Source organism: Chiloscyllium punctatum, chromosome 14 (genome assembly GCF_047496795.1).
Source record: "Chiloscyllium punctatum isolate Juve2018m chromosome 14, sChiPun1.3, whole genome shotgun sequence".
NCBI classification, from domain to species: domain Eukaryota; kingdom Metazoa; phylum Chordata; class Chondrichthyes; order Orectolobiformes; family Hemiscylliidae; genus Chiloscyllium; species Chiloscyllium punctatum.
The window spans coordinates 47,957,757-47,982,334 of NC_092752.1; positions in this window are offsets into that span (position 1 = coordinate 47,957,757).

A 24,578-nucleotide genomic window follows, 5' to 3' on the forward strand; every position below is an offset into this window, starting at 1 on the left:
TTATTACACCTTCTGTTAACATTCAATACCTACAGACATTAATGTTAAAATTGATAAATATATGCATATACGTATCAAATATAAAAAAATAAACAAAATCAGCCATTTAACTAATTAAATGAATACAAATATTCCTCTTCAGTAAATTACGAGTAGAAAATACTCTTCTCCGGAGCTGAAAATGTGTAGGAATTTCCGGAAGGAAGGTATAACTCCTTTTTTTTAAAAAAAGAAACAGATTTATTTTAGAATACAAAAAAATTGTTCACAGTGTAAGGTCCTGTAAGAACGTTTTTGAAACTGTATATACAATATGAAGAAAACTGGGTGTATGTTTCAATAAAGGGTTTCCAATTCAAGGTGGACTTGCCGATATGATTTTAACTCATGCTGTGAGTCTATATGTAGAATTTGTTCGAATCACATCACTCCAGCTCTTTCAAACAAAATTATGAATTTGTGACTGTCGTAGATGGAAAGTTTCTTCAGCTCTGCCTATTGCAGGGAGTGAAAATTATCCAGGACCACGTAGAACATAAATGATGCAGTGAAAGCCACCAAAAACCTAATTCCATACTAATCACATACAAGCTTAAGTAATAAAACATACAGAGGCGCATAGTATAAAAGGAGAATTCAGCACCATGCCCAAAATAAAATTTGTGGCTTCCTCGTAAAATAAAACCCAACTGCATCATGCTACAAATTCACCAATATAGGAAAAGCAAGACAATGGAATTCTCACTGTTTTCCCTGTGAACAACATCTGCAGAACAGGATAAAATCAAGGCTTAGTTGTGAACTTCATAAACGATGATGATGAGAATGGGAGGGATGGATTTTTTGGGGGAGAATAAATAACGTTGTGGATGAAACAAAGATGAGCTGGGGGTTTACAGTGAGGAGGAACGTACGAGGGTACAGGAGGGTCTAACCCCGTTGTTCAGGAGGACAGATGAATCACTGATGAAATTTAACACTGATAAATGTGATACCTTTCTGAAGTAACAAACAAGAGTGTACTCAAATTGAAGAAAAGCCAGATTTATTTGATTTCACTTTTAAGCAAAGAGGGTTCACAGGTTCTCATGATGTGGAAGTTTAACAGCATGGGGGTGGGTGAGGGTTATGCACAGGGTGAACAGGGAGCAGCTCTTCCCCTTCCTCCAAGGCTCAATAATAAGGAGGTAGACTTATAAAGTGAAAGTGGTCTTACAATTAATCTGTAAACTGTAGATAAACTTTCCTATTTCTAAATGTATTTGGTTTTAAAATTTTACACGATTTATATTGGCTCCTGAAAAATGTGATGTTGAAGCAAAGGTTTTGTTTTGTGATCCAGGTGCCCTGTTCATCATGCCTCAGTTTCTCAATCTGTTCATTGAAGTAATACACTGTTTTATCATTCAACTCACCAATGTGGTCAAACACAGACACATTTTCCCAACTATGATCCATAAATCAACATGCCTAGACCTTTCTAAAGACGTATCTCCGCTTCACATTTTCCTTTTCTATCCTTTTCAATATTTGCATTCTCCCACAAAACATTCAAAACATTTGCTTTAACATATAGACTGTGGACACTTTCGAACAGAATTGTTAATGTAATATTTTTACTCAATATTTAAACTATAAAGTTGCAACAATGCTGATGTGTTTTGTTGTCCCGTCACTCAGTTCCAGCCTGCAGTTGCAGCAAATATTCATTACATCTCAAAAGAATTGCCAAGTCTTTACTTCTGATCTAAATGGTCATTTGTTCCTTTATTATGAAATGGGGGTATTAATTACGGACTGTCTGTCTGCCTGCAACATTTTGATGTGGTTTACTCCAGGCAATTAAACACCAGGTGGTAAGAACAGAGATAGGCCATCTGGTTGCCAGGCCTTCTGTCATAATCAACAAGGCTTGACTGCGGTATTTTCTTCACATTGATGTCATGTTCCCTACATACAGAGCAAACTGAATCTCCCTCAACCAAACCCCTCGACCGCTGTTACCCCAGCCACAACGGTGAATGAGATCCAAACAACTGTAGGTCGACCAATAGAAATATGAATGGAAGTAGGAAATTCAACGGTGCAGTTATCCATATAAAACACCATCTGTCAGCTATAGCAATCTGCCCAATATTCTAAGCCTATCAATATTCAGCTGTAAATTCTTTAGCTCCTCTTTACAGCCTGATTGAAAACCTAGTGGAAGAAAATCAGTGAATTTAGTTACTAAACTCTATCTTTCCTTCCAGGTCATTCGGCCAAATTGTAAACAATTGAAGTTTCAAAACTGAACCCTCACTAATTTCTGTTCGCCAGAGAAAGACAATTTATCCCGATGCTCTGCTTTCTGGAGCCAATCCTCCATCCAATTCAATACTCTACCCTTCACCCCTCGGATCTAACCTGATCGATCAGTCCTTTACGCAGCAATTTGTCAAAAAATCTGAAGTTTAGATGTACCGCATTTGCTGCATTCCCATTAAACAGCTTGTTGGTTGCATTCTCAAAGAACCCCAGCAGGTATGTCAAGCACAACTGCCCACCATGAAACCGTGCTGACATGGTGAATTCATCTTTGTTTTTCCAAGTGTTCAGTTATTTCCTACTTGATGGTTGATTGAAGACCTGCCTATAATCCCATCAATGTTTAATATCTTTTTCATCGTCATCGTACTTCCATCGTGATCCTTTGCAGTTGTTTTAAATTTTGGGAAGAAATTATCTTGCACTGTGAAAATAGGAAGTTGTTGGTTTTACCTCTGCCAATTCTGAGTGTCCCATTATTACCTCGCCATTTTCATCCTCTCAAAGGCCAACATTTACTTTCAGCATTCTTTTATTTTTTTGTCTACTCGGAGGAGTGTTCTTTATTATTTCTTAAGTTTTCTACTCATGTCCTTAGTAGCCATTTTGATTTTCCTTTTATTAACCGTTTGCTGGCAAGTAAATTATTTTTCTTTAATTCATTACAGGAGGAGGATGTCGCTGGTTAGACAGCACTCATTGTCTGTCCCTAATTGCCAAGAGGGCAATTAAGCGTCAACCACATTTGTATGGGTTGGAAGGCACATGTAGGTCAGACCAGGTAAGGATGGTGTTTTCCGTCTCCAAAGAACATTCTTGAAACGTACGAGTGTTTCCAACAATGAGCAATGGATTCATTATCATCAATAGACTCTTAATTGCAGATTCATACTGGATTTAAATTCCATCATCTGCCATGGCGGCATTTGAACCCAAGACCCCAGAACATTATCTGGATTAGCAGTCAGCAATAATACCACCAGGCAAGAGCCTTCATTTATTGTTGACTTCCTTGGTAAGACATGGATCGCATTTACAATTCCTGTTTATACTCAAGATTATTTGAGGGGTTTTGACTACCACTCTAAGTAGTTGCCACTGTTATTCAAACTTCCTGCACTTTAATCTTTTTGACATGTCCAATCAGGCCAAGCCCTTCCTCAGGCCAATATAATTATCATTGTCCAACACAATCCTCTCCTTTGTGACTCTGTCTTCACTGTTACAGTCTGAATATGGAACTCCAGCATGTTGTGGTCACTCTTTCTAAGATGATACTGTTGTACAATATGATTTATCACTCCTTCCTCATTACGTAATACCAAAGCCAGTTCTCTGGTTGGTTCCATGACATGCTAATCAAAGAAATAATCCGTCATATTATCGACGAATCGTTCTTTGAGGCTCAGTCAATTTACATGCTCAAATTCTCATAATCACTCTTGTGCCTTTGTCTCAAGCCTTCGTTATTTCCTGGTTCATGCTATTCCCTACTTTGAAAGTAATTTGTCGGGGTGGGCGGTGGGGCTGGGGGGGGGGGGGGGTGGGGGGGGTGGGGGCTAGTTTGTGGGCTGGAAATACTCCTACCAATAGGTTTCCTTTGATGCGTTTTATTTCAAACCAGGCTGATTCAACAGTTTTGTCCCACGTGCTAATATCATTTCTTAATACTTACTTGACATAATCCTTAACCAATACAGGCAATCCACATGCTGTTCCTTCTTGTCTGAATACTGAGTACTCTTGGACATTTAACACTTCAGTCCTCACTTCCCTGTAACTACGTTTCAGTCACGCCCACGATGCCATACCTAATTAACCCTGGTTGCACTATCAGCTCATTCATTTTATTCCAACTATTGCACACATTTATTTAAAAAAGCTTTTACATAAGTTCTATTGATTTATCTTTCCCTTTTAATACTAATGTGCACAGGCTCTACATCTTTATTTATTGATCCCCGATCATAGTGAGCCTATCATATACTCCAACTTTCAAATAACATTTTAAAATTGTTGTGATTATGTCCCTCAGCATGGTTATTAAAATGGCTCTGCTTGTTTACTTGAAAAACCTTTACATTCTGCTCATTACCTGAACTGCTGCTTTGGTTCCATCCTCCTGTATCAGGAGCTTAAATCTGCAGGATTTCCAGGGTGTTAGGGATCCTCCAGTTAAAGTGCACACTTTCCTTTTTGTGCAGTTCCCACCTGCCCTGAACACGATCCGAAACATTCAAAAATGAGAAAACCTCCTACCAAACTAACTCTTTGCCACATATTCAACTCGACTATCTTCCTCTTGCTTGTTCTCACTTCCAGATGCCTGGGGAATAATCCTAAGAATACAACTCTGGATATCCTGTTTTTAAAGTCACTCCTTATTCCCTGGCCTTTCTTAGTAGGGCCTTTCAACCCTACACTCTTCTTACTAATGTCATTGGTATCAATGTGAACCACGACCGCTGGCTGTTTACCCACTCACTTCAATATGCCCTGAGCATGCTCGGAGATATTCATGATCCTGGCATCGACCTGCCTTTTTATGAAGAAAATCATAGAAGCATCGAATCCCTACAGTGGGCAAACAGGCCATTTCAAACAGCACGACCATGCTGACCCTTTGAAGAGTAACCCATTCCGACCTGTTCCCCTACTCTGTTACTCTACATTTACTCCTGACTAATGCACCTAAGCGGCACAATGCTGAACACTATTGGCAAAGCACAAACAACCCAGACCCATTCCTTGATATTATGTTGAATTTGCATTCTCACAAAAGATACTGACAGAACTACTGAGCATTTCCAGCAACTTCTGGTTTTGACACCGATGTTGATTGCAAATTGATAATAACGTATGCATCACACAATTGAAAAAAAAAGCTGAATTTAAACTCTCAAGAGAAAACTAAATATTTGGTCTTTCAATGATCCCAGTAAAGGTTCATTACATTACTGCTTTTCGGTCCATGAACATCATTTGTTCACTTTCCCACTCCATGAATAAAGGAGGTTTTTACATCTTGTTTGATATCAGAAAGCATGGAACTTTGCACATTTACTCTTTCATATGGGAATGTGATAACATCTCATTCTTTAATCTCAGTCTAATTACAGGGATTTATTCACAAAACGCACACACACATACACATATATACACTCGTATATATACACACACACGCACATGCTTACACACATAGACACACAGATACACACAGATATGCAAGCACACACACACAAAATGTAATTCTTTGTCTAAGAATACCAGTAACGTAAGTAATTGGAATGGTAACTGGAAAGAAGGATTTAAGTAAAGGGAGGATGCGAGAAAATGGGTCTTTTTGAACAGTGTAGACTAATTTGTGAACATTCTAAGTTTCTAATATTTATGGTAAGCTATGCAGTACAGATAAAAGTTATTGTTATGAAGGTGTAGAGATATATGTTACACTTAAGAGAGACTGGAAGCTGGCACAAAGTGTTCTGAAAGAAGTTAAATGTAACATTTCACTGTGAAATCAATAGCTGAGATGTCACGAAACGAAAACTAATTCCGATTCGGCCAATTTTAAATTTGCCCCAACACACTGAAATCAAATTGAGTTTGAAATACTTGATAGCATCAAAATCAATGAAATGGCCCGATATTTATAGGTAAAGAACTGGACATTTTGAACTTTTGGGGGAGAACTACCAAGGACATCCAGAAATATAGACTGTGAGCTGAAGGACTTTCTGAAAGGTGCCTGTCTATAAGAGGTTTGCACAGCAGAACATCGAAGCCAACGAGAGAAAACTCTACAGAGGAATGTCTACAAAGGAGAATCGACAAATCTGACTGGTTTTGAAACGTGTTAGTTTTGTGTATAACTTAATCGTTGTTTTTGTTTTATCGGGCCAGTATTGTAGACTGGAAGGTCAAAGATACGTTTAACCGAAGGGAGTTCTAAATAGTTGTTTGTTTTATTATTCTCTGTTGGACTTAAATAACAAAATTGTTAATTTTACTTAAATTGTGACCTCTGTAAATCGCTGTTTGCCTCTCGAAATTTAACAGATTATGGCATGCGGTGACCTTTTTCTGTGTGGCTGGATTAAATTAGGAGAGGGGTTAACCCTGTGTCGTAACAGCTTGTGGGCTTTCATCCAAGAAATGAACAGGTTTCGACAGATCCAGTCGGAGATTTGGGCAGATTTGAATAGATTTGGGGGATGAAAAGAAAACCAAATATGTTCAAACATTTGTATGTTCGTGTCCGAGATCTTCAAGTAAAACATCAGTGAGACAACTTGTTTAATTTCGATGACTTGTGTTTGTTTAAATTAAATGTGAGAGAAATCGCTGCTAAAATGTTAAGAGGGGTTTGAAGATGAATCTCAAATATGCCACGAAATCTTAGAAGGAAAGATCAAGGCCAAACGTTTAGAATTAGCAAAGAAGTTGGATTTGGATTTAACCAAGGACAAAAGTAATGCTGAAATTGTCCGGGAATTTCTCAAACACGAAGGTGTGTCAGAAACACAGACAAATGCAGTAGAGTGAGAAAACAATTTAAATTCCAATTGAGGAAAATGCAATTTAAACATAAACAAAGGGAGAGAAAAAGAGAGATCGAAGAAACAGAAAGCAAGACAGAAGAGAGAGAGAGCGCGAATAAAGAGAAAAGGAGAAGATTCTTAGCTGACCAAAAAGAGAGAAAATTTGAACTCGAGAAGTAGCGATTTAGTCAGCATAAGTCACATTAAAAAGATGGAGATTAAAAGAGAAGGTACTGTTATATGCAACTATGTCAATACTGTGCAACATTTTAATGAGAAAGATGTTGAAGCCTTCTTTATCACATTTGACAAATTGGCTAGGCCCTTGGAGTCGTCTAAGGATTTATGGGTAATACTAGTTCGGACTAAATAGGTAGGCAGGGCGAGTGAGCTATTTTCTCCGCTGTCAGATGAGGGGTCAAGACATTTGCAAGACGTTAAACAAGTTATTTTAAGTGTTCACGAATTGGTACCAGAATCATATAGACAGCAGGACATAAACATAAAGAAGTAATCAGGTCAGACTTATGTTGAGTTTGAAATAATTAAACATCGGCATTTTAATAGATGGATTTTTGCTTTAAAAATATATATGACCTATGAAGCTCTCATGGATATTATTCGGCTGAAGGAATTGAAAAACTCATTTCCAGAGATGATAAGAATTCACATGGAGGAACAGAAAGTTCAGAAATTGTGAATGGCAGAATTAGCAGATGAATACATGTTGCTGCATAACCCAAGCTTCAACCAGAATTTCGTCCTGTGTAGAATCGAATTTGGGAGATGTGGAGATGCTACACTGTAAAAGAAACAGTAGAGAATAATAGTTTACCACAGGTTAAAGAAGATGCAAAAGAGGATATAAAGGAGGTGAAAGGCCTCAGGTGCCTTCACTGTAATAGAGTGGGACACAGAAAACTACAGTGCCCGTGGTTTCAGAAGGGCATTGGGAAAAGATGTTTTCACTGCCATAAGAAGGGATATTTATGGTCACAGTGCTGATCGTTAAGAAAGGGACTGTGTGAAGAGATGTGGTAGAAGAAGCTAAGACAGTGGTATTAGTGAAAGTCTCAAAGGAAACCCCAGCAAGAACCGAAGAGTTCCAGGAAAGTGCACAGCCTTGGCAGGGGCTGGGTATGCAGTTAGTACCTGATCTCTATAAAGGATTCGCCTCTGTGAGTAAAGTTTACTCAGAAACAACAGGGGGAGAAGGAGAAGTTATAATTTTGAGAGATACAGGATCTAAAGAGTTTCTAATAGTAAGAGATGAGCAAATTTGCAGTAGATCTGATCTGTTACCCGGGAGTGTCGTACTTTGTGGGATAGATGGACAGAAATTTACCTTTCCTTTCTATAAGATCAGGTTGGAGTGCCTAAGAAAGTCTGGGAAAGTAACCGTGGGAGTGACTGACAGAGTGTGAGTTCCAGGAATCCAATTTGTTCTCGAGAATGATTTAGCAGGATCCAAGTTGGTAGCGATACCCCTAATTGTGGAGAAGCCGAAGAAGCCCAAGATACTGAGGAGTTAAAGCATAAATATACTGGTATTTTCCCAGACTGTACAGTAACCAGATACCACTATCATAAGTCACAGCACGAAGCACAAACTAATACAAGATGAAGGAGTTAAGCTTCAGTTAGCTAACATCCTGTTTGTCGTAATGGTGCGGGGAAAACATGAACAAACGAGGGTCAGACAAAGGTGTTCAGTCATGAGAGGCCAAGGGATTTGCAATAGGCAGGCAAGATAATAAAAGATATATATGAAAGTGAGGAAGAGATATTCCTGAGGATTATTATCAGTAAAATAGAATCCTGAGACGGAAATGGAGACTACGGCAGGTTAGTGCAGTGGAGTAGTGTGCTGAAGTGCACCAAATTATGTTGCCGGAAGCATAGAGACAGGAAGTGTTATGGGTAGCATGGTAACTACATGTGGGACGTCACTGAAGGGTATGAAAGACTCAGACTAAGGAGCAAAAACATTTATATTGACCTGGAATGCACGAAGATATGTTTATCTTCTGGCATACGTGTCATACATGCCAAATAGTAGGTAAGCCACAGGCAGTAATGAAACTAGCGCCTCTGCCGCCAATTCCCACATTCAGAATCCCCTTATAAATGAGTGTACCCTCCGGAAAAGTAGAGGAGAGAAAGAATTGGAGAGACAGGTGCGAGTTTCTGCCCCACAGAGTGAGGAAACAATTCCAAATGTTGTGGAATTTGATGTGTCTTAAAATATGATAAAAATGTGGAAGACCTTGAGCAGTGGGATAGGATCGTAAACAATCTGCCTCAGGAGCATAGAACGCAGTTGAAAAGTTTGTTATTGTAATGTGAGGGCATATGTAAGTATCATATGGGGATAACCAATACCACTGTACCTGAAGTAGATGTATGGAATACAATTCCGATAAATCAACACTCCTATCGGCTTAATCCTCTCAAAGCCAGACAGGTCCAGAAGGAGGTTCAGGTCATAGTCAATGAGGACATGATTGAACCAAGCCAGAGTGAGTGGAGCTCGCCGAGCACCTTCGTTCCCAAACCGATGGGACTCAGTGATGTTGGTTGGAGTATTGGAATGTCAACACTGTTAAAAAATCAGACTTATTTCCAATACCGACATTGAAGGACAGTATCGAGAAAGTTGGAGAAGTCAGATATATCACAAAGTTGGACTTAATGCGTGTTTTCTGGCAGATACCTTTATCAGAGACTATAAAATAAATTCGTGAATTGTAACGTCAAATGGACTGTATCAATTCAAAGTGATGCCCTTTGGAATGAAGAACACACCCAACACATTCCAAAGACCCATGAACAGAGTTGTGGCCTGATTCATAAATTGTGCAGTCCGTTTGGATGATGTAGTGATCTTTACCAAATCCTAGAAAGATCACATGGTACAATTGGCTGAGCACTTTGAATGTTTACGAGAAGCAAAACTGGTGATAAAATTAAACAAAACCGAATTCGCGAAAGCAGACGTGATGTTCTTCGGACAAAACATCTGCCATGGAAAGTTGACCCCATGGAACACAAAAACAAAAGTTACCCAGGAAATTCCACGACCAACCTTGAAGAAAAAGGTGTTTCGCTTCCTCGTAGTCATCGGATTCTATCAGAAGTTTATTCCCAATGTTAGCACTGTCGTGGCACCATTAACCGTCTTGCTGAGAACACACAAAGTTTTGGTTGACAAAACAACGCCAGGAGACATTCGGCGATGAAAAGAAATATTGACCACCAAACCAGTTTTAGATACACCAAACGTTTCAAAACCCTTCAAAGTTGCCATCGACACTAGTGACGTAGGAGTTGGTGCTGTATTGCTACAGGACGATGAGATGGGGTTGTACTTTTCAAAGAAACACCAGAGAAAATATTCCACCACTGAGAAAGAATTATTGAGTTTGGTACTAGCCTTATAACATTTTAATGTGTACTCACAAACAGCTTGTTGGAGACGGTTGTGTACACGGATCCCAATCCCCTTACATTCTTTTTTACGCTTTAAAGACTACTTCATTGGAGTCTTATGTTACAGACTTTTAATTTAAAAATTGGACATGTAGCATTTCGTAAGAATCTAATCGCAGATACGTTCTCACAGATTGAACTGGTAAAGTTTAGGCGAGATTTGTATTTATCCAATGTTAAATTTAGGTATATGGGAAGAAGTTAAGGTGAATTTAGATGTAAGTTATCTGTATATTATGGTAATGTGTTTAAATAATAGAAAAACAAATGAGACCGTGTTTTAATTATGATGGGTCTTTTTTGAGAGAGAAGGTGTTATGAACGTGTAAAGAGTACTGTACCTTTAAGAGAGTTGAAGGAATTCCAACCACAGTGAGTTCCGGAAAATATAAAATGTAGCATGTAATCCAGCAGTTGGAACTACCTGGGTTGCTATGAGACAAAAAAGTAAATCAAATGTGATCAATCCGTTTAAATTATATCGCAAGAAACTAAACTACTTTCGACTTTAAATTAGACATTTGGCAATATTATTAAAAAATGAAATGACCCGATGCTTTGAGGTATAAAGCTGAAAAAAAAATCAGTTGGGGGAGAACTGCCAAGCCATCAACATCTGCAGACTGCCCGGAGAATAGTTCTCCTAAATGTACCTTTATTTATCAATGGCCTGTGAAACAGAAACTCTCAGGAGAAAAAAAAAGAGAGAGGAAGATACAAAGAGAAGATTTGACAGCTGACTGGTTCTGAAATTTGAATGTTTTGGTATATCTTATTGGGGTGGGGGGTGGAGGGGGAGGTTTATCAGACCAGTATTGTAGAAGGGAAAGTAAAAGATAGGTCAGAAAAAAGGAGTTGCAAATAGTTGTTAGTTAATTATTCTGTTAGACTTTCTTTAAAAAGTTGTTAATTTTTACTTTAAATAGTGACCTTTAGGATGGTTCTTGGCCTTCCGAATTTTTACAGGTTACAGCACGGGTTAAATCATTTCTGTGTTGCATGTTTACATTCGCACAGTGTGGGGGTGGGTTTTCCTTCGTGTTGTAACACAGTAACTGGGATTTCTCTGCACAGATGCTGCCAGACCTGCAGAGGTTTTCCAGCAAATTACTCTCTTAGTTTCTGGTTTACGAAATCTGCAGTCTCTTGACTTTCTTATGTGTATCAAATGACAGCCACAGTTGAAATCCTGGAGGACAGGAGGACAGCTACAGTTGTTACATTATTTGTAATTTGGCTGCAAGGAAAACCCAGGGAACTACAGACCAGTCAGTTTGATGTCAAGGGTGGATAAGTGTTTGTAGGAGATTCTGAGAGGCAGGATTTTCATGCATTTGGAAAGGCAAGGACTGATTAGGGATATTCAGCACGGCTTTATGTCTGGGAATCCATGCCTCACAAACTAGATTGCAGTTTTTGAAGAGGTGATCGGGCAGATAGATGAAGGTAAAGCAGCATACGTTGTCTACGTGGAACTTGGTGAGGCCCAACAAGGTTCCACATGGTAGTCTGCTTAATAAAGTTAGATCACAGGAGATCAGGGAGACCTATCTAATTAGATGCAAAACTGGCTTGACCGTAGGAGACAGAGAGTGCTGGGAGCGATTTGCTGTTCCTATTGGAGGCCTGTGTCCAGCGTCGTGCCACCAGTACCAGGCTGCTGTTGTTCATTGTTTTTGTAAATGGTTTGCATGTGAAGATTGGAACCATGGACAGTAATTTGGAGATGAAACCCCCAAAATTGGAGTTTTGATGGACAGTGAAGAAAGGTATCTTAGAGAACAAGGATAACTTGATCTAATTGACAAGTGGCCTGAGGATTGGCTGATGGAGCTTCATGCAGATAAATTTGAGATGTTGCATTTTGTTAGACAAATGATTGTAGGATTTATTCAGAAAATGGTAGCGCGCTGGGGAATGTTGTCAAACAGAGAGATCAAGGGTCCAGGTACATAGTTCCGTGAAAGTGGAGTCGCAGATTGACAGGGCAGTGAATCAGGCATAAGGCAGTCTGTCTTCCATCGGTCAGAGCATTGATTATAGGAAATGGCACATCATGCTGTGGCTCTACAAGAGAATGGTAAGGCGGTATTTGAAGCGCTGAGTGCAGTTCTTGTCGCCCTGCTAACGGAAGGATGTTTTCAACTGGGAAGGGATCAAAAGTATTTAAAATGATGTGACGGAGATGGGAAATTTTGAGAGAAAAAGATAGGCTTGGATTTTCATCTTTTTGCGTTGGAGACTGGGAGGTGACCTTTATTACACCATGACAAGCCTGGATAGGATGAATAGACAAGATCATTTCCTCCGGCTGGGTGTGTCCAGAACCTGAGAGGACAGGTTTAAGGCGAGAAGGAAGACATTTAAAAGATATCTAAGGGACAGCTGTTTCTCACATAGGGTGGTGTGTATATGTAGCGAGCTGTCAGAGGAAGTGGCATTGGTGAGTACAATTACAACATTTGAAAGACAATTGGATGTGTGAATGAATAGGAAAGGTTTGGAGGGGTCTGTGCCAAAAGAAGAAATAAAATAATCATTCAGTTAAGGAAACCAAGTGAGCATAGAAGAGTTGGTCCAAAAGGTCTTTTTGCATATTGTATGATTCTAAAAGTTTATGACTCTTTCACTCCCTCATCCCAATCCTTCATTGCACTCAACTCATCTGCAAATACGTTAAATGATCTAACTCTCCAAACTTTCTTAAATAGAGAATGCCTGACATTGATGTGGTTCTGTAGACCACAGCAGCAGCAGAAGCAGAATTAAATTCAAGCACAATCTGTAACGTTTTTTTTTCTGGGATAATCACTCAGTCTGCCATTCCAACCAAATTGATCTATGTTTAAGTGATGTATAGGTGAACGTGCCAAGTGTCCCAATCGTGTGTACCTAAACCTGTTAAAGCTACCATAATTGACTTCTTGCATTTCCAAAAGCAGAACTAACATCTGATAGAGAGGGTGTAATGATCCCAACACCAACAAAACAACAGTACTGTCACTTCCAGCCATAAATGGTGATAGATGGTTAAACAATTTCATGAAGGAAAGGGCTCAACTATTATCCCAATAATAAATAATGGAACAGTCCAGAACATCAGAGTAAAAGATAAGGATGTAGTTTTGGCAAGATACTCCACCAGACATGTTGAGTGGATGATCTACCTCACCCTCGCCACGATGCCCATAGAATCACAGATGGCCATCTTCAATCAATTTGAGTTGCTGCAAGTGACATGAAGAAACAGGTGAACACAGTAGATACGACAAAGGCAATGGGCCCTGGCACCATTCCTGCAGCAGGGCTGAAGACTTGTGCTGCACAACAAGGCGTGTCTGTGTGAAAGCTGTTTCATTCCAGCTCCAACTCTGACATCATCTTGGCAATGTGGAAAATTACTCAGCTATGTCCAGTCCCCTAAGAGGAGAATAATTACAATCTGACCATTTACCACCCCCTCAATCCCATCACGATTGTTAAACTGATAAAAGTTCTTTTTGACAGATCTTTCAAACTGCACAGAAATAACCAGCTCAGTGTGGTTTCCAATAGGTCCCTACGTGGAGCTGGTGCTGTTGTGGAAATGTCACTGGATTACTAATCCAGACAAGGCTAATACTCTGGCAGCTGATGTAAATTAATAACAATTAATAAAATATCGAGATCTAAAATCTAGTATAAGTAACTGTGATGCTGAAATCAATGTCGATTGCAAACTCCAATTTGCTTCATCAATGTACTTTCAGGAAGTGAATTCTGGCCTGGTGAATTCCATGTATTCCTGGTCGGGCCTAAAAGATACTCGAGACACACACGCATTTCATAAAAATTTCAATGGTCTCTAAAACGGTAAAGCAAGACATGAAATTATATCAAATTACTCCGAGGTTTGGAAGGATAAAACTGTCAGAACTTCCAGCACCAGCCTCCGTATCGGAAAAGGGAACGGGAAACACAGTCTTGTTGACCCTGCAGATGCCTCCTTCCTAACATCTGAGAGCTTGTGACAGCCATACTCCTGATGCCTCTCGATCCCTTTCGTGTCGAGAAATCCTTATTTATATTTAGTGCCTTGTGTTCCAAAGCTTGTGTGGGAGAGAAATCCCCAGAATTACTAGTCACTCAGTGCAGACAATTATTCTCATCTCAATGCAAAGTGGACTGACTTTACCTAATACTATGGCCCATTGTTTTAAATGTCTGAGCCAGGAGAATTATCATCCCTCCTTCCAATATGTCTCACTCTGTCAGATTTTTATATAATTCACCGAGATCTCCACTCATTTTCCTAAACACCATTGAATACAGGCCCAGTCGCCCCAAACTCTGGTCTCACAACAATCCTGTCATCCCAGAGATCAGCCTGGTCATCCTTCACTGCACTCCCCCAATGTCAGTTTTTTTTTTTCCCTTATAAGGTAGGGAGACCAAAATTACACACAATACAGCACAATTTTCAAGACGGGCTCCCACCAAGACCCTCTACTGCCGCAGTTAGACACCCTTACTCCTGTCAGTCAATCCCCTAGAAATAAGGTCAACACGCCATTTATCTTCCTGCCTTCTTTCTGCTTTTGCAATATTGCTTTCAGTGACTGGTATACAAGGAGACACAGATTCTTTTCAATTTTCCTGCTCCCCACTTGCTGGATCTATGTACACTGGTCAGTGTGCCAATGCCATTCCCAGTACTTGCTTCTGGTTTCAAAAATCACTGCCCTGCATGGACTCGGAGGGCTGCGCAGCAGGATAAAAGAAAGAACATCAATCCCTTTAAAGATTAACATGTTTCATCCAAGCCCTTTTCAAATGATAGATTGCTGTACTATTGTCCCCATCAAAGTGCACACCATCACATCCACCCCCATTGATCTTCATCTGCCACGTATTTGCCCATTCACTCCACTTGTCTCAATCACTTTGGAGCGTTTTATAATCCTCCTCGCCCATTAGCAATCCGACATCATTTAGTGCTGTCAGCAGACTGAGAAATATTGCATTTGGTTCCCACAAGTAAATGTTTGACATGCATTGAGAATACCTGGGGCCCAATCACTGATTGCTGCAACATGTCATGATCCTTCCACTTCACACCATATTGCTGCATGCCTGCTCACTGTATCCTGTCAGTTCTCCTATTCTAAAATCATGTTCATGTCTTAGTCCCAATCTCGTAATATTTGACTTTGCACACTAGGCCATAGTCTTTATCAAGATCTTTCTGAAAATCTAAATGCATTGCATTATTTCTTCTCTGTATGTATCGACCAGTCAGTTTCTCAAATATGATTCCCATTTCATGTTGACCCATTACATAAGAACGTACAAACTAGGAGCAGGAGTAGGCCATCTGGCCCTTCAAGTTTGCACCACCATTCAATAAGATAATGGCTAATCATTTCATAGCCTCAGCTGCACTTACCCCCTCCCCACTCACCATAACTCTTAATTCCTTTACTGGTCAAACATTATCTATCTGAGTTCAAACACGTTCAATGTCAAAGCCTCAACTATTTCACTGGGAGAAGAATTCCTCAGATTTGTAACCTTCTTGGTCAAGAAGTTCCTTCTCAATTCAGTCCTAAATCTGCTCCATCAAATTTTGAGGCTTTGCCCTCTTGTCCTAGTTTTGTGTACTACTGGAAACGTCCTTTATATTTCGATCTTATCTACTCCCTTCACAATGATATTTTTTTCTATCAGATCCTCCTTCATTCTTTCAATTTCCAATCATTATATAATTCCAGTCTACTCAGTCTCTCCTCATAACCACCCCTCACCTCCGGAACCAACCTAGCGAGCCAGAATTTCGTTTCTAAAGTAGGAAAACCAAACTTGTACGTACTATAGGTATGGTCTCCCCCACATGCTGTAGAGCTGCAACATAACCTCACTGCTTTTCCACGCAACCCCTTTCGCAATGAAAGACAAAATTACATTTGCCTTGTGAATTTCCTGTTGCCCCTGCAGACCAACTTCTGTGATTTATGCACAAGGACAGCCAGGTCCCTCTGCACAAGAACATGCTGCATTGTTTTGACAATGCAAATAAGAGTCATCTTTTCTATTTATCTGAACAAAATGGATTAATTCACATTTATTATAATTGTACTCCATCTGCCAGACCTTGGCCCATTCACTTCTACTCTTTATGTCCCTTTGTAAAGTAAAATATTAATCTGCACTCTTATCTCTGCCACACATTTTAGTATCATCTGCAATCTTTGAGACACTAAACGTGGTCCCCTACTCCAAATCATCTATGTAAGCTGTGAATAACTGCGGTCCCAGCACCAAACTGTGAGGCACTCCATTGCTCACTGATCAGCAACCAGAAAGACAATCATGTATTCACACTCTTTAACGAATCCTCTGTCCACACTAATACGTTACCCGTAATGCCGCACATTACGCAGCAGTCTTCTTGGCGTCACTGTATTTTATTTTAGATTACTTACAGTGTGGAAACAGGCCCTTCGGCCCAACAAGTCCACACCGTCCCGCGGAAGCGCAACCCACCCAGACCCATTCCCCTACATTTTACCCCTTCACCTAACACTAATGGAAAATTAACATGGCCAATTCACCTAACCTGCACGTTTTTGGACTGTGGGAGGAAACCGGAGCACCCGGAGGAAATCCACGCAGACACGGGGAGAATTTGCATAGTCAGTCACGTGAGGCGGGAAATGAACCCGGGACTCTGGCGCTGTGAGGCAGCAGTGCTAACCACCGTGCCGCCCACAAAATGTCTTTTGGAAATCTCAGTATACAACATCTACTTGGGTCCCCGCAGTTGTAATGTCTTCTTAGAATTCCAGGAGGTTAGTTACACGTGGCCTACCTTTCAAGAACCAACACTGTTTCTGCGCAACGGGACTATTTATATCAAGATGCATGGCCATTTATTGCTTGATTACAGTTTGAAAATTTCCCCCACTACAGATGTTATGCTAACCACTCTATAATTCCGCAACTTTTGTCTATCTCCCTTTTTAAACAGTGGTGTCTAATCTCCTGTTTTCCAATTTGCTGGAATTGCATCAGAGTCCAGTGAATTTGCTATTTCTCTCATCACCTCTGTTAGTACCTTGGGATACATTCCATCAGGACCAGGAGACTTTGGCTCCATTAACTTGCCCAATACTACCTCTCTCTCTTGGAAACGGTTGTCTCCAGGTCCTCACCTGCCTTCCTCGCTTTAACAATTACAGGCATGTTATTAGTGTCCTTCACTGTGTAGACCGACTGAATATCTCTCAATTCCTTGTCCATTTCCTCATATCCCATTACTGGATCCCCATTCTCACCCTCTAAAGGACCATTTCTTACCTTAGCCATTTTTTTCGTTTTGTGTATTTATATCATATTTTGCTATCTGTCTTTATATTCTGAGGTAATTTACTCACATAAACTATCTTATGTATCTTAATACCTTTATTTGTTGCTTTATTTTGCCATTTAAAGTTTTCCCAATATGCTACTTTACCACTGGTCTTTCCCATTATTTATGTCATTTATTTTAATTTGATAGTCTCCCTTATTTCCTGAGACATTCACGGCAGAATACCCTTTTCCTACAGTCTTTCCATTTCACTGTTATATGCTGTTGCTGAGTATGTTGAAAAATTAACCAATGGTTCCACCATAAAGTCGTTGCTGCCAGCCTTCTTTAGCCTACTCCTCTCTCATTCCATTGTCATCTGCTTTGTTTAAGCACAGGGACCTGATATAGGATTTTACCTTCTCACCTTCCATCTGCATTCTAAATTCAGCCATACATCCAGTCCCAATTATTTCTCCCAAAACACTTTTTTACTAATTTCATGTTTTTTCTCACGAGAGTTAGGCTTCCCAGTCTTGCTGGGAAGATTTGATTTGTTTGGTTTGTTTCCTTCTGTGAAGACAGAACTGGCAGTGTGGAGGAACAGCGGAATCTTGGTGTGCAGGCACATAGATCCCTTAAAATCGCTACCCAATTGGACAGGTTTGTTAAAAATTCATATGGTGTTTTGGCTTTCATTAACAGGGGGATTGAGTTTAAGAGCCGTGGGATCTTGTTGCAGCTCTATAAAACTTTGGTTAGACCGCACTAAGAATACTGTGTCCAGTTCTGGTCGCCCTATTATAGGAAAGATATGCTTTGGAGACGATTCAGAGTAGGTTTACCAGGATGCCGCCTGGAATGGAGGACTTATCCTATGAAGAGAGATTGACTGAGCTCGGACTTCTTTCATTGGAAAAAAGAATGAACAAAGGGGCCCTAATTGAGGTATACAAGATAATGAGAGGCATAGAGAGAGTTGATAGCCAGAGACTTTTTCCCAGGGCAGAAATTGTAACATGAGGGGTCATAGGTTTAAGCCGTTTGGCAGAAAGTATAGAGGGGATGTCATAATCGGGTTTTTTTATGCAGAGAGTTGTGGGAGCATGGAATGCCTTGCCAGCAACAGTGTGGAAGTTAAGTAATTGGGGATATTTAACAGACGGCTGAACATGCATATGGTGACAGAAATTTGAGGGTTCGTAGAGTGGGTTTACCTTCCGTGAGGATCAATGGTTGGCACAACATCATGGGCTGAAGAGCCTGTTCTTTGCTGTACTGTTCTATGTTCTATGAAGTAGTTGCTTAATAGTTCTGCCATTTCCCTGCTCTCATTCTCTATTCTCTGGATTGAGAGTGTAACGAAGCTGCATTTGTTTTCTCTTCTTTTCCATTGACAGTTCACCATTTAACTCTTATTAATGTTGTCTTCAGAAACCTAGCAATTCATGTCCACACCTATAATCACAGGAGCAGAGACCCCGTTAGAAAATACAGTACAATCTACATTAATCGCACTCTCCTACACCAGGCCAGTAGCCGGGAATGTTATGACACTTTAAGAGCTCGCCTAAGTAGGTTTTTAACAGTTATGAGGTTACCATGATAACTCCCCTCTCAGGAAGTACATTCAGACCCCAACACCTTCTTTATCTTCCAGTAACACAAGACCTACCATCTCACTGCCAACCACCCGGCTAATCTTTTTGATAAACACAAACTGACATACCACACTCCCCCACACCATCTACTTTCATATCTACATTATTTATGTGCATCACAAATCATAAGGGTCACACCATTGACCCATAAACTCCAACACTGGACACTGATATCGATTCACGCAGTTTCCAGATCCACCCTCTTTCTCCTGCCATAAAGAAAATGTGAATATCACTTACCAAGTTACCCTTTATACCATGAGATTTTACTTTCGTTATCGGCCTCCCATCTGGGGCTTTGTTAAAGGCCTTGCTGAAAATAAAAACACATGAACGACCTCCTTGAAAAACTATTAATAAAATTCATTCGGCATGACGACCTCTCTAAATGAAGATCCATTTTCTCCCAACCTACTTTCCTCAATAGTTTTACTAACACTGATCTGATACTCACTGATCAATAGTTCCCTTGTCTACCTGCACCAACTCTTCCTGTAAAAGGTGTTCTGCATTTCTCTGGCCCCTCCCCTGTGACCAGAACTTACTTAAACATTTGGGTCAGGGCCTTACTCCGACAGCAGCTTGTGATACAACACAGCTGTATCACAACCTGTGGACTTGCCCAATTTTACACCAGCCAAAACTAGCAATCCTTGCTCTCATTTCATATCAATCTGCTCACGAGTTTCCCAGTCCATCTCCTTGAACCATGCCTCCTCCTTTTCCTGAGTAAAACAGATGTGAATCTTTCATGTCACAATCTATCAATGTTCTCCAGCTCCACACATTGATTATCCTTTTGGTTTCTAATGGGCCCTAATTATTCCCCGGTTATTCTGTTCTACTTGATGTCCTTGTGGACTATCTTAGGGTGCTCACTAATCCTGCTCACATTTTTCAATGTTCTTCATTCCCCTCTGTGTGAATTTTGTAAAGCTTCATTTCCATCACCTCTCAGTCTCTGAAAGTCTACAGAATACAGGCGGAGGTCCCTCATCGGACAATCTTGCCATCCGAGGGATTAATCTAGACAACGTACATTCAGTGTATGGGATCAGTATGTTTTATTTTGATCAGAAAATCAAAACTGTGCACAATAATCCAGGTACCGTCTCAACAACACGATGCGTCATGGGTGCAGAACTTCACTTCTACTTGGAGCGAATTACTAAAGAAGCTGGTATCTGTACTGAAACCAAGCTAGAGGTCACAGCGAGTTAGACAGCTTCCGTGGAGAGAAAGCACAGAGCTTTTCATCATCTATATTCTGATTCCCTTCAAACAAATGAGACTTAACTTTTAATTTCTCCATTTGCATATGTTCTTACCATTACAATTTGCTTTATTGTTTTAGGGCTAATTTACCGTATGATGTTTAAAAATATCCTCCTGATATCCAACTATACCAAAACCACTTGTTCTCCATAGTTTATATCGACAAGCAACATATTCAAGCAAATTTTTTGTAAATGTTGCCTTCCCTTTAAGAAATCAAGCATCATTCTCTCGACGTCTTCTATAATATTCCAAGGTCCAATCTCACATTCTTTACAATAAATTCCGATAGTTTCCCCACTCTGAACAATACGTTAACTGGTCTGTAGTTCACCATTCCCCCACTTCTTCTCTTTGTAAATCCTTGGAGTGCATTTATAACCTTCCAAACTGAATACAGAAAAAATACAGTGATTTGCAATGCAACTATTATGTCCCTTTCTGCTTTCTCTGAAATTCTGCTATGAAGTACGTTTGGTCTGTCGACTTATCAATACAGTTATGTTTTAAAATGGTACGTCGTTACTGATATGAATAATTTTAGTCTTGAGTTACACAAGTCCCATGGTAACTTGGTATTTCAGGGAGATTTTCTGGACCTTCCTCCATGAAGACAGACAAAAAGTAACTGTTTAGTTTCCCTGACATTGTTTTCTGTTCTCCACAATAAATTATCCTGTCCACACATTCACTGTGCCACATTTGGCCTTGCTTTTACTGTCCTCTCAAATATTCATGGCAGATTTTCATCCGTCTTTTCGTTTCTGGTTGGTTTGCATTCTTGTTCTCTTTCTAATTTACTTATCGATTTATCAGTCTTCCTTCGCTGCGTCCAAAATTTCAATGAATCCACAAGATACGATTCTTTTCTAAGGCACTTTCATCAATCTGATGCAATTCTTAACTTCTTTTGTTCACCATCATTGAGTCACCTTCCGCTTTTGCGATTTATGCCTTGGAGGGATATATGTATAAAGTAGACCTTACAGTCTTTCTGTAAAAAGCAGACATTGCCTGTCTTTCACTAATTCATTTAATGTATTTTTCAAATTCCCTAAAGCCAACTTTATTCTCATATCTTAATGGCTTGCATGACTAAGGTATATACCCGAAATATAAGAGAAAAAAAATCATTTTGTTTGTATACAGCTGTCATATAACATTCAATATATTAAGATCACTTTTCCCAAAACCTACTTTACAGCAAAGTCTTCGATTTCCTCTTCTGATCACACCGCACCAACTCCAAAATTATCTGATCAACAGCTCGGTGCTCAACATACTACTAAAGCAACCCATCTCAGACACACTCAACATTAACATTCATTTGGGTAAACACTGGTTAGATATGTCTTCAAGCTGTCCATTATTACTGCAGTACCCACTGTATGTCTAATTTCCTGTTCCATGACATATTTACATTTGTATTGCAGCTTTCACTATGATACATAACTCTCATGAATGTTTGCTTCTTCTTGCTGTTTCTAAGATCGACCTTACCAGATTCTGTGGAATCTAAGTGACGTGGGCTCTGGGAAGGTTAATAATAGATTCAGGAGAGACGTTTGGCGAGGCATATCTCATCATTTAAATTATCTCACCACATCTTACCTGTTCCTCTCAAGTGTCATGCTGGTGAAATAGTGAAGGGCAATGATCTTTCAAAAATGCTGTGTATTCCCCCAGACAGCTGAGTCTGCTCTAACCTGTGTGGGAACCTTACAGCAGGCTGGTAGAGTGTTGCTGCTGCTGTACCGGACCTTGGTGAGATCACATGTGGAATACTGTAAACAGGTTTGATCTCTTCCCTGAGGAAAGGATATTGGAGTTAACTCAGAGATTATTCCCTCAAATGGTTTCTGCAATGAAGGCGTTAATCATAAAATCTCAAGAGTGTGAGAAGTAGTGAAAAAAAACTATTGGGATTCAAGACAAAATGTTAGAAAACGTTATGAAGGAATTAATAATGGGAGATTTCCAAAGCCAATCCACAATCCAGTACAGTCAACATTGTTTTATGAAGGATAAATCATGTTTGAATGATTTGACTAACTCTCTTTAAAAAAACGTAACAAGCAAGGTGGATAGTTGGTGAACTATAGATGCATTATATTTGGGCTTCCAGACAGCAGTGCATAACGTGCATCGCAAAAGATTAATATGCAAGACAAGAACACATGGGATTAGGAACAATTTACTTGCTAGGGGAGAGGATTAGTTTAGCAGTAAAAGACATGATATGGATCCGCTGGTTTTGGACTGGGTTGGACAAGGTCAAAAATCAAATGACAACAGGTTAGAGTCCAATGGGTTTATTTGTAAACACAAGGTTTCATTGCACTGCTCCTTCATCAGGTGAAAGAGAGAGGAAGACCTTCAACACAGAAGTTGGATGAGATATATCAAAGGGTTGTGCAACTCATGCACATGAATTGTCCAAACACCTAAGATGGCTCTTAAGTACTAATCAGTTAGAATGGAGGTGCAAGTTTGATTGATTAATATGCAAATCGCAGAATTTATTTCAAGTCACTGCCTGGAGATACCTTCAGGTAAATGAAATAACACTTGCGGTCAGACAATGTATTCTAAGCGTGAGGCCTTGTTTGGACACTGTCTGCGTCTTGACCTGGAGTCAGACTGGTATTATTTACAAAGTAGGAGTAGCACGTGTGCGTATGCGTGAGAGAGGGGCGTGTCTGTGTGAAGGGGAGAGAGATGCACAGCTTGTACATGAGAGATAGTGAGGTGGAGTGTGCGTGTGAGTGTGGGAGGGAGAGGCTGTGTGTGTATGTGTGTGTGACAGAATGGAGTGCGTGTGTGGAACGTGAGGGGGGAGTGTGAATGTGTGAGGGGCGGATAGGGAGAGTGTGCATCAGTGTATGTAACGGGGAGAGTGAGAGTGTGTACTTGTCCAGGCTGAGATACAGAAAGATACGGCTGATCACATTCCCCACACACATTCACTCCGTGGTTTCAGAGTTTCCCCTCTCTGCAGCCTCTGCTCCATTTGTTGTTCATATTAAAGACCCAGATGCTGTAACTACAGTCCCCATGCTTCATCCAGAGTCGGGTCACTAAATCCTCAGGTCTCCCTGAATGTCTGAGGCATCTCACAGCACAATCTCCAGCAAACCATCCCCAGCCCCTCCACTAACTTTTCAATACCAGGAGTTAGATGCTACAAATTAGATGCCTGGTCTTTTACAATTGTACTCAAGGGTCTTCCTCTTGTTACTGACCGCACAATCAACTCAGAGAGACAAACAGAGGCGTTCTGCGGGCAGGCGCATACCAAGTTTCAAACACGCGAGCCAAATCTCCTGGAACACCCCTGTGCATGGAGCACCACATGGGACACATTGAGAAGTGAACAACAGCCTGACACAAACAATTTCACTGTTTCTGAGCTCCACCATGCCAGCACTCGATACACGAGGTAGTCAAAAGCCAAGGCCAGAGAAAGATACCGAAAAAGAAGGCAAATAATTAATTAACTGATAATTTGGTGAAAATGTGGATAAGGAGATGGGGGGATTGGAATAACTGGATAAGTGAGACAACAGTGGGCTCAATCACAAGAATACACACATTGAATAAAGACATTGCCAGATCAGCTGGAATGGTCCATTGCCTAAATTCTGAATCTGCTTCACAGAACCAGCCCAGAAACCATAAACTGGGGTAAGGTAACGGCTAAGATGGAGAGCTGTGCAGACATTGCTGGTGGACTACTCCATAAACTGAACTATCTACATAGCATGAGGAACATTACAAACCTTTGCCAGGGTAGTCCAACCCTCTACCCTTGTTCTCCGACCTTTGAGCCAATTGTGTATCCAAATGGCTCGTTCTCCGTGTATTTCATATGAACCAACCGTGTAAAACAGATGACCATTTACAATGTTGTTCAACGCCTTATTGATGCCCATATCGACAATGTACACCTCTCTACCTCACTTCATCTTCTTAGTCGCT